Source organism: Prosopis cineraria, unplaced genomic scaffold, assembly GCF_029017545.1.
Source record: "Prosopis cineraria cultivar Desert tree isolate PC_DT_omini unplaced genomic scaffold, ASM2901754v1 PC1, whole genome shotgun sequence".
NCBI lineage: Eukaryota > Viridiplantae > Streptophyta > Magnoliopsida > Fabales > Fabaceae > Prosopis > Prosopis cineraria.
Window position 1 is genome coordinate 36,916,512 of NW_026555332.1, and position 11,813 is coordinate 36,928,324.

Below are 11,813 nucleotides of genomic sequence, written 5' to 3' on the forward strand. Positions count from 1 at the left end.
GGGCATTTCAGTCAGCAAAAATAATTTCCTGGGACAGTGGAGGTAAAGCTCAGCAAATTATTTTCCACGCTCTTCTTTAAAAAATCATTTTTCAAGAATTCAATTTGATGCCAAGAAAATGTAAAATTCCACTTTCTTTCTTTTTCCTGAATTAAAATTCCAGGCAGCATTTTGTTTTTCTTTTTTTGCAAGGCCTGAAGATTGAAGATGAGATTCAAGATAGAGTTGTCAGTACTACACCATAGTCAGTGGTTTTAAAGCACTTATTCCTTAATTATTAGTCACTGGATGTAAGATCAATCCACAGAAAAAGACCTAACATAGTTCTGGCACGTACTGGTATATAAATTTATGACAAATTCTTCACGCATGGAATTGCAACTTGAAGTTTATTTAAACTTTAATCATTCACGCAACTAGTCAGAATTAAACGTCGCCTTCCCAAAGCTCTTCCAATGTCTTGTGGGATCCGGTTTCAGATAGCCACATAGCACCCGTGTATTGCCTGCGCTGTGGAATCTGCTTCATCTTCTCCATGCCTTCCTCGCTCAGCTCAAAACCAAATATCCCCCAGGTTCTCTTTCATCCTCACCTTGTTGAAGCCTTTTGCCATTGCACTCGACCCTTGTTGGTTTGCCCCTCTCAGTGCAACCTGAAATATTCACATACTTGCTTCGTTACTACTTTGTTGTCGTCTTCTTCATATGGAAATAGCTACTTGCAATTGAATTTAAAAAGCCTATCTGTTTATTGCATGCTGGGTGTTTGTTGAAATTACGCACAGAAAGCATTAACATTTGATTGTAATTCTGAAAATTATTATTTCATTCCTTTTCATTAGCACAAAGAAAGTAAGGGGAGTTGGAAGTTTGTATGTTCTCCCGAAGCCATAGTCTTCATCTTGCTCATGATTTTTAGTTACCTGAGCATTGGTCCTGTTTTTGGCCGTGGCAATTTCTTGTATGATTGGACTCTCCATGACTGCCCCCGAACCCCAAGATACCTTATAAGCTCCGAGCGATGACCAAGCACTCACATGAATACCTTTCTGCTTGCCGAACTCTCTATGTTTCTCTTGCTGCCATGACGGATTCATCTCTATCTGAAACCCAGTTGAGATCATCTTCAAGACCATTATGTTCATAATGCCAATACACTAACCGATCATTAGGCTATATCGCATAATCACGGGTACCTGAAGAACTGCAGGAGGGATTCTGGCAAATTGTAGGAGCTGGGTCAGTTTCTTGATTCCATAATTGCATATTCCAATGGACTTTACTAAGCCCAATCTGTAACACTCTTCCATGGCCTTCCACGTCCCTTCCATATCAAAGGGAAGAAAATCTTCCTTTGAAAATTTCAAAGGGTTTTGCAAGCCATGTCTGAGTCTTACTGGCCAGTGTATTAGATAAAGATCCACATAATCCATCCCTGGTTTTCTGATCAGTTGACAGCAATTAGTGAAAAAAAAAAAAAAAAGAGAAGCAGAAACACAAACCCACTATTCGTAGAATAATCTAAACAAGCTAAAGGAAAGAGATAGTAGTCACTTTAGCATGTTTTTGAGAGATGGGAGAATAAGATCAGGATGTGCATTTGTATTCCATGGCTTTGAAGTGATGAAAACTTCATAACGACTCTTTACAAGACCTTTCTTCACAGCTTTGGCCACAGCTTGTCCTATGGCTTGCTCTGTTCTAAGACGGGAACGCTGCCAAAAAGGCGATAACCCACTTCAATAGCATCCATGAAGATGGAGACTAGGGTGTCATTTGGAGGAAGATAATCTGCTGATGTTCCTAAGCCTAGAACTGGCATTTTGTGGCCTGAATTTAGTATATCACACATGGCATTCTCGTTGCTTCCATGTTTTCTCCTCCTCCTGTATAATGTGACTTGGAATTGTAGGCACTTGCTCTTGTATATTTGTGGAGATTTGAGGAAAGGTATTGGCTGTAGTAGTTGGTCTCTAAATTTCCATTTTATAACGAAGAGGGCAAATGATATTGTGATAAAGTTGGGATACAACGGGCTTAGTTTATATCACAACTTCACAATACATATCTGAACTTTGAAGGACAAAAAATAAAGGGAAAATTGCCATAAAAGACTTCATCAAATTAGTTGTTGCAAAAGGAGTTCGGAGATATTTAATATTGAGGTCCTAACAATATTGCTGATGGCTAAATGACAAAAATGCCCTTAATGATTAAAAATAAAGCAATAGTTGCAATGTCCTTAACTATCAGTATGTCGTACAAGGCCTTTCGTTGTCATTATGTCATAAGGTCTTTTGCTGTCAATAATTTCATGTCAACACTTAATACAAGGTTTTTAGCATCAATATGTCAATTTTGAATGCTAGAAGTAGAGATCTTCAATCATATGCAGGGACTCTTTTACTATATGTATTTGAACTTCAATTATATGCAAGAAAACTTTCATTTATTCAAATAATATTTTTTGATATTTTGAAAATTCTTAATTTAGATGGATATTACAAGTTGTTATTTGAATATTACAAATATATATTTTGAAAATTTTCTCTTTTTTTATAAAAAACATTAAAGGATATTCTAAAAACACATATGAATATTTTAAAAACGTAAATGGTTATTTTATATGGATATTCTAAATATTAGAAGTAGGGATCTTCAATCATATGTAGCAATTTTTTCATTATATATATTTGAACTACAATTATATATAAAAAAACTTCTATTTATTCGAATAACAACTTTTGATATTATGAAAATCTTTAACTCAAAAACTTTCTAAAATGCTATAAGTAAAGGTTTTCGGTCATATGCAGTAATTTTTCCACTATATGCATTTGAATTTCAATTACATGCAAGAAAACTTTCATTTATTCGAATAATAACTTTTGATATTCTAAAAATTCTTAACTTAAAAGCATTCCAAAATACCAAAAGCAAGGGTCTTTAGTTATATGCAACAATTCTTCTACTAAATGCATTTGAACTTCAATTATAAGAAAACCTTCATTTATTCGAATAACAACTTTTGATATTATGAAAATTCTTAACTTGAAAGCATTTTGAAATACTAAAAGTATAAGTCATTAGTCACATGTAGCGATTCTTCCACTATATATGCTTGAACTTCAATTATATGCGAGAAAACTTCATTTATTCAAATAAAAACTTTTGATATTATGAAAATTCTTAACTTGAAAGCATTTTGAAATATTAGAAGTAAGGGTCTTTACTCATATGCAGCAATTTTTACACTATATAGCACTTGAACTTCAATTATATGCAAGAAAACTTTCATTTATTTGAATAACAACTTTTGATATTCTGAAAATTTTTAGCTTAAAAGCATTCTAAAATACTAAAAATAGGAGTCTTTAGTCATATGTAGTGATTTTAACACTATATACACTTGAACTTTAATTATATGAAAGAAAATTTTTATTTATTTAAATAACAACTCTTGATATTGTGAAAATTCTTAACTTAAATGGATGCCACATGTTGTTACTCAAATATCATAAATGCATATATATTATGAAATGTTACATATAATGCATGTTATATTCAAATAATCATAATGAATATTCAAATATTTGTTTTTAACACAGAACTTGTATGAAATGGACATTCAAATATGTCATTGTTTTTCATGAAAACATAATAGATATTCTAAAAATTTTTTCACTTCTCATGAAAATATCAATTGATATTCTAAAAATGAAAATGAAAATTATGAAAATTTTCAAATTTTCCATGAAACATCAATTGTCACTATTGTTAAATGTAAATCTTATAAGCGAAATAAAACTTGAAGCAAGAAATTGAATTCGAATATTCATTTATCATATCATGTAATTTGTAAAATAAGAGGCATAAAAAAGTGAATTTCTATATCCTGAAATATGTATACATATAACCATGTATGTTTTACAAATGGAAGCAATTTCATAAACATAAACATGTAAAAATGACATATCCTAATGATACTCCTAATTTATTCATCTAGCCTTCTCCTTCCCAACATTTGGATAACCCATAATTTAGATTGGATGCTATTTTGCTAATGTCAAATATCTATAGAAATCAATGTCAAAAATATAAGAAGGTACTTTTAATATGCAATAAATTAGGTGGCAAAATATCACATCTTATAACATCACAAAAAATTTAACCCCAATTGACTAAGCTTAATTAGAACAATTAAGTGATTTAATGTGTGTGTGGCTAGAGAGGTTTAATATGTGTGTTTGGTTGTGATTTCATCTCCAAACACAGGTCTGAAGTGAAATCAGGTCATTAGTGCATCATAAAGTGAGAAATACTAGAAGAAGGAGGTTCTATGCCATATGCCGCGGCATGCAACACCTCCATTATGGCACATGTGTGCCAACTAGAATCCAGACCTCTCTGTGTCATGCATTACGGTGTGTGGTCAAAATTTTAGTCATACCAATTTGCATTTGTTCAAAAATCAAAAGGGAAAAGGGAAGGACAAATGAAAAGCACATCTTTTAATCTGTTATGGCAGGAGTTTGATGACTATTGAAGATATTTTGGAGTAAGGGAACACCCAAGGTAAGTTTATTAAACTTCTTCCTCCCTTTCTCTTCTATTTTCTTGAAGAGTTGAGGTAAGGTTTGAGTTGAAATAGTGATTTTTGGTCCATATGAGCTATGAGTCCAAACTCATTGACTTAAATAAAGTCAATGAGATTTATTTGGGTTATTTAATACTATTATTAATGATTTTATAAGTGGTTGGTTTGTTAAATACCATTAATACCTAAAAATTTCATTAATGGTGGTGGTTAGGAGTGTTTAATTGCTATTAAAGGTAGTTTAATGGCTCCTAACAATAAAGTGTGGTAAAGGAACCTAGTAGGCCCAATTAGAATGGTTGAAACTTGAAAGTGAGTTTGATTTTGGTAGAAGGAAAATGTTGAGATAGAGTGTTGAAAATTGTCCACATAAGGGTATTGATGGATATTCTTGTAATTTAATTATAGATTAACCTAAAATTAGAATCATTTAAGCTATTTGGAGCTTTGAAACTTTATATTTTGGAGGACAAACCTTTGATCTCTTAAATGTTAGAGGTAAAGGGGAGAAATTTGGTTTATACTTTTGCATAGTAATTAACTATGTGTTAGAAAGAATGATTCAAAATTCATTTATGTTTGCAAACTCATATTAAATGCAAAGTTTGGCAAGCTGTTGTGATATATATGAAAATATGTTGGAGCAATGACAAAAAGTGATACGTATATTTTGCATGTGTTAATAATGCTATTCAATAAAAAAAATGCATATGTATACATATGATTATGAATATCACAAGATTTGTGTAGTATGATGAGATTTGTGGAGTGTGATGGAGATGGTTTTATGGTGAATAAGATATAATGTGATGATTGGCAACAATCTTGCATATTTTGTGTTAACACATGCATAGCATGATTATTTATGGCAGGAATTCATCTAGGGAAAGGAGTAATGTTAAATCCACATGGTAGTGGTAGTTTATTATTAAAATCGAAAGCTAGTCTCAACTTGACCGTTGGAATTGAGAGTTAATTATTATCCCACAATTGATTAGGGACTGTCCTAGTTGTTTTTGAAGGTATTCAAATTTAACTAGTCTCTACCAGTTCATGAGGAGGCTAGATTAGTAGTATGACATTCCATGATTATTAGTATTGAGGGAAACTATGGATCACAAGTAAGTGAAGTAGCATTGGTTAGGCAGTTCCTCACAAGTGAAAGGCTTAGTTAGTCTGGATCATGGACGTAGCCAGTAAATAGCCATCGATTTCATATCAGAGATATCAAGTTGACATTGATCATACATTTCATATTTCAGGCCACATAGTTGTTAGTTTTGTAATTTAGTGTGGTTTAAATTAAATAGTCACAAGCATGTTTCATAAACAAAAAATTACCAAATAATCCATCCAAAATTTTAGCAAAAAGCTCAATTATATTTCATACTAGGTTTTTTGTCCCTATTAAATCCTCTAGATAGCCCTTAAATATGCCAGTTGATGAAACCTAGAGTGTAGACTAAAAAATCAACTCAATCCCATTGAAGAGAAAGGGAATGAAATTACCAATTAAACTATGTTAAACATTGCTTCATATTTAAATGAAATTGTTAAAGACATTAGACTTGAAAAATTTCAGAGTGCTTGTGATAATTTCATTGTCTTTAATTTTTCTCTAGGGGTGAGTTCTTCCATCAATACTTTTTTTTGGCATCACAAATAAAGGAAAGGAATGAAGAAGATTCTTTTTCAAGCCCCAAAGTTTTGCATCATGTGATTAATTTACTTTAACAGGTTAAAAAAAAGGGAAATGACAATATCTAAGCACTTCAGTGCTTGTAAATCCTATAAACACAATTGTAGTGTAAATATCCAATCCATCTTAACAAAGTCAATGCTCATGAGTCATCAAAGATGCCAAAACCTCTAATTCAAATCTCTATTGGAACTTAAAAGTGAAAAAGATGATTGCTTATCTTTAAACTATGATAACAAATCACACAAACATCTAGAGCCATATCGTGGAGATAGAATCTAAAGATCATTTATATTAACTCAATTTAACATGATGATATTAAGAGCATGAGCATCAACGTGAGAAATTATATACTTTATTAGCAAGTTACCATAGAAAAAATCTACACATACTTCGAAACTAATTAATGAACTACTTCATAACAATAATTCAATGAAATAACCAACTTTTATAACATAACCTTATCCATTGATTATGCAGTTTCCCTCAAACTAACATAAACAAGTGCAACTAATAGGAAGATACTTTCTAAAGACTAGCAAGTGTAGTATTGATTAACCTTAATAATAATTCCTTAATAATCTAGACAGAATCTGGAAATAAAGAAAATAGTTAACCATCAAAATACTAAATTACGTTATTATTCTATGCTAGTAATAACATCCATAAAGCCTTACTAATGCTATGGCCGAAGGGTCATCGATGAAATTGTGAAATATATCTTGCATGTATAAACATCATGTTAGAATTGAGAAGTCTCAAAGCTTTGCCCAAGCATCAGAAAGTTCAAGAAATTTTACATAAGGCCATTATTCATGTTCATGGATTGAGAAATGAAATGTACTATTTTTGGCTGAAATACATTGATCGTGCTTTATACAACAAGCATCAAAGCCATCACAAGGAGCTTCCTAAGGACACCTACTATACAGAAGCCTATAATACTTGCCACATCTCAATAATGGAGGCACTATTATCATTCAGAGATATGGTAATTAAAATCAATTTAAGCTTAATCACCAAAAATCAAATAAAAAAGAAAATAAAATTGGTGAATATAAGTGTGAATGTACATACCTGAACAGAAGCTTGATTCACATGTTTTGCTACACTCCTTACTTTGTATATGAATCAAAGCAAGAAAAATAATCAGAAGAGAATGAATTAGAAGAATTGATTTCCATGTGTTGAATCTAAATGTATATGATTGTTTGTGGATGAAGAACAGATTAAGAAGTGTTAAACCACAAAGATGGTGACTTTGGTGGTTTCAACTCCAATGTTATGGGCAAATAAAAGGATGGAGAAGGAACTGAGTAAGAATGTGAGAGTAGAAAAATCCCCAGGGTTTTAACCTTTACTCCCTCTTCACCATCTTCAAACCAAGAACTAGCCTTACTTTCCCTTGTCTCCATTACCATCAAAATCACAACCACCTACATTGCCATCAAAATCATGGAGCTATGGCTAAACAATGCCAGAATTCACATGGGAACCAAGTAGGAGAGGTGAGGGAGAGCCGAGAGGGAGAGGTTTTAATCAAGCACATTTAAGTCTTTTATTTATTTTATCTATTGACACTGCAGGACTAGGTCCTTCCTCAAATTCCCAAGTCTTTAATCTCAAATTTAGAGGAGTTTTTTTAGCAAGTTTCCCAAAAATAAATGCTTTGCAGTTCAATTTGTGTAAGGCATATCCAAACTCAACAATGACACCTTATCCCACTAGGTAAAGTTAATTATATGAAGTTGATTATATGGATTGCATGACATTATTGTACTTCATCATTAACCAAGCTTGAATATTGTTAAGTAAAAGGTCCTATTCAATAATTTTCATAATTAATACTTCCTTTACCAAAGAGAATAAGACAATTCCAAGCATTAAAAGATAAAATAAAATTTTCTAATGCCAAATTACAAATACCAAATTAAATCTTCCACAACCCTCATCCTCACCATTCAAAATGAAAATATTTGTCGATTAAAAGATAAGGGGAAAGAAAAGATTTTTAGACTTGCTCAAGCCTTATAGGACATTTAAGCCAGAATTCAATAAATGTTCATAATGTAATAAATTAATGTTTGAATTTTTAGGAGAGGTGTTTATACTTAGTATTTAATAATATTTCAAACATAATTACTTTCAATAAGAGAATACTTTTAGTTAATAATAATAAATAAATAAAAACTCAAGAGTCCTTTGCCTCTGATTTTTCAAGCTCAACCTTGTACGCGTAAATTGTGGGAACAAATCCCCAACTCTAAATCTGTGAAGAGAACATTATTTTCACCCAGGTTTGGATGTTTTGGCTGGGCTTTAAAAAAAAATGTCTTTCAGTCAAATGAATGATGGGCACATGGCTGGCAGGATTACAAGCAACCAATCGTCAGCTCGTCCCATAAGATAAATAAGAGTGCAATTATCAAGATTTAGGAATGCAATTTGTTGTAAATTTTATATTTAATATAGTTTTAGTTTCTACCATTTAAATAAAAACATTAAAAAATAAAGAATAAAGGTCACTCTTATAGTATATTTTTTCTCTTATTAAAAGCCTACCTTATTCAACGTTTTACACGCACAAATCAATTCTGGGTCCACTTAAAGTATAGTTTTCATATCATATTAGAATCAAACTTATGTGATAAAAGACAGAAAAAAATAGTAGAGTTGAGGAGAACCACGTAGGGGAAAAATGAACAGAACAACACTGAAGTTGATTTGTGCAATGACCATGTAAAACAGGCTGACAAGGACGGCCCAGTTCTCCGCTACAGTGTAAAATAGATATTTATTGTGTTGTCAAGAAACCATAAGGATCCCTATAATTATGTGGTTCTGACAAAAAGGAGAATGTGAAAAATCTTGCAACTATCTTTGGTGAATTTAGAAATTTGGGCAGGAAATTTAAAAGCTCATTGTCAATATTACCCCCTCCCATTTCTAAGTGTAAGAACTATTTGAGAGATTTTTTTTATCTTGAATCTAAATTTTTTTTAAAACTATCTGTATTAATTGCACAAGATTTCAGATTTCAAAATACCAAATGATTAAGAGTTAGGGTAATTTAGGAAAAAGAAGTGCATAGCTAATAAATATTAATTTAGCTGATAATTATCTGATCTATAACCTTCACAATATTTGGTTAGAGGGGAGGCAAGAGGAACCCCTCCCAATCCTCAATATGGGGAGAGGTTTTGGAGGAAAGGAAAGAAAAAAATTATTAAAATATTATTTGCTTGGATAAAAAGAGAAGGGAGGGGAGGGGAGGGCATTTGCTCCCCTCCCCTTACTTGGTTTGAAAAAGTAAAGGGGGTGGGAGAGGTATAATTTTGTTGCATAATGATAAATATATCCCTTCTTTTAAGTACTATTCCTCATCTTTTTAAATAAATTCCGCAATGGCACATTTTAATGGTATATTTAACAATGATAATTACTATATATACTTATAATTACATGTTAAAAACATTCATAATTATATTTTATTAGCAAAATAATTTTAATAATATAAAGGTAAAATTGTTTATTTATAATTATTTTTCCTTTTCTCCCCTCCTTTCCTCTTCTGAACTAAACAAAATAACATTAAAAACCCTCTCTTTCTCTTCATTAAAATTTCTCCCCTCTATCAAACAAGGGGTTAAGGTTGTGAGTTTAAATCCACCACCAATGTGATAATTTTGTTGGTAGACAATTTATAAATATTTTTGTATGTACTTTTTAAATCCAGAGGCATGTCTTGATCCTTGCAGGTTGTTAAAAACTCAACTCACCTAAACTTTTAGCAATAAAAATAATACACATATTTTTTTTAATAATTGCAAATATCCGCTTGATTTGCATGAATTAATTAACTAAGTTTTACATTAAGATTGGAGAAGGTGTCATATTTTGTGAGATGTTGGTAACCTTCTAAGATTCAAAGAAACTAGTCATAATTTCAAGAATCATTATTTTTTATTTTCCTCTCATATAAATGAATCCAATTTACTAAATATATCAACATTTATGTGTATCAAATACTGCATCAAGATTCACAGAAATGTTGACCCTGTCAAATAGTTAATTATTTTTATATTTTATTGTTAGTTGTGATTTCATTATTAACTCTTTTTGCGTGTATCAAATAGTAGTGCTCCATCAAGATTCACTGAAATGTTGATTTAATATAACCAGAAAAGGGGGAAAACTCACGTGGTCCATATAACCAAAGTTGATAGGTACTAAATAATTAAATTATTTTAAAAAAGCATTGGAGTGGTTGTCTGTCACTTGGTAACCTTTTTCAAAATAAGAAGACATAAATATAGTTTTATACATTTAATATATTTTTATTCAATTATATTAAGATAAGCAAATTTTAATGTAATAATAATATTTTTTATCTGCATGAATTAATAATATTAACACTAAGAGTTTATTTGAAAGGAACTGAATTGTCTTTTATCCCAACAGAAAAATGACACTACATTAAAGAAAAAAAGATGCCAATTGCGTGTCAATTTGAAACATATCCCTGTCCTTTTGGTTAGGAGTAATATATCCCATTTTTTTAATACAATAATATGACTCTTTTAGCATCCTCATGCGAGAAGAAAAAGGAAATATTAATCTCAGTTTGGAATGAAAAAAAATAATTAAAGAAAAGGACATTTTTCCTCTATAAGATAAAATTTTTATCTTACTTCCCTTCTTTAGAGGAAAATTAGGAGAAATAATAATGAAAAATGTCTTTTCTTTGTAATTTTCTTCCCTAATTTACACACTCTATTTTCTTTCCATTCCACTAAGCGAACCTGTTGGTTTCCATGCATTATGAAGAAACAAAAGCATTCTCACACAATCTAGAGTAAGGGGCTAATTTCAAACAACGTCATGAATTAATATTCAAATCATCATTAAAAAAATGCCTATATTTATTACTTAACTGTATTTTGAATAGGACCACCTTTAATAAATGGATATTTATATGAGCAATCAAAAAATGCATTCTCACACAATGAACCGAAATTTTTTTGCACCCCAAAATAAGAATTATACAAGCGCAAATGTTTTGTTTTGCTTTGTTTTTTTTTGGAGGAAAAAACTAGGAAAACATATCCCATATAAACATAAGAAAAAAATACCAATTTTTCATGTGCTAAAAATAAACTTAATGAAAAATGATAAATAAAAAATAAATAGTAATAAATGATTATATATATATTGCATTTCATTTTAGCATTCCAAGTTTTTTACCTTGATTAATGTAGTCGGTAACTTGTAGGCACTTCTTTAAGGGGCATATATCCTAAAGAAAATTTAATCACAACTGCATACTTAAGACTTGAATTCAAAACCTCTAGTTAAACTAGATCAACTCTCTAACCACCCATGCAATACACATGATGCACCCTAGTTAATTTAAAATACATACACAAGTTCAAATCCACGATTCACATTGTTGAAAAATTTAATACCAAAACCTCAAATCTAATGACAAGCTTCGTCACACAGATGATGCTTTAACATA

The 11,813-nt window shown here is 31.0% G+C and overlaps 1 pseudogene; it reads right to left on the reverse strand.

The window, feature by feature from the left end:
• Window positions 1-277: 277 nt before the first annotated feature.
• LOC129313233 (methylecgonone reductase-like) lies at window positions 278-1,871 on the reverse strand (annotated as a pseudogene).
• Window positions 1,872-11,813: the final 9,942 nt, after the last annotated feature.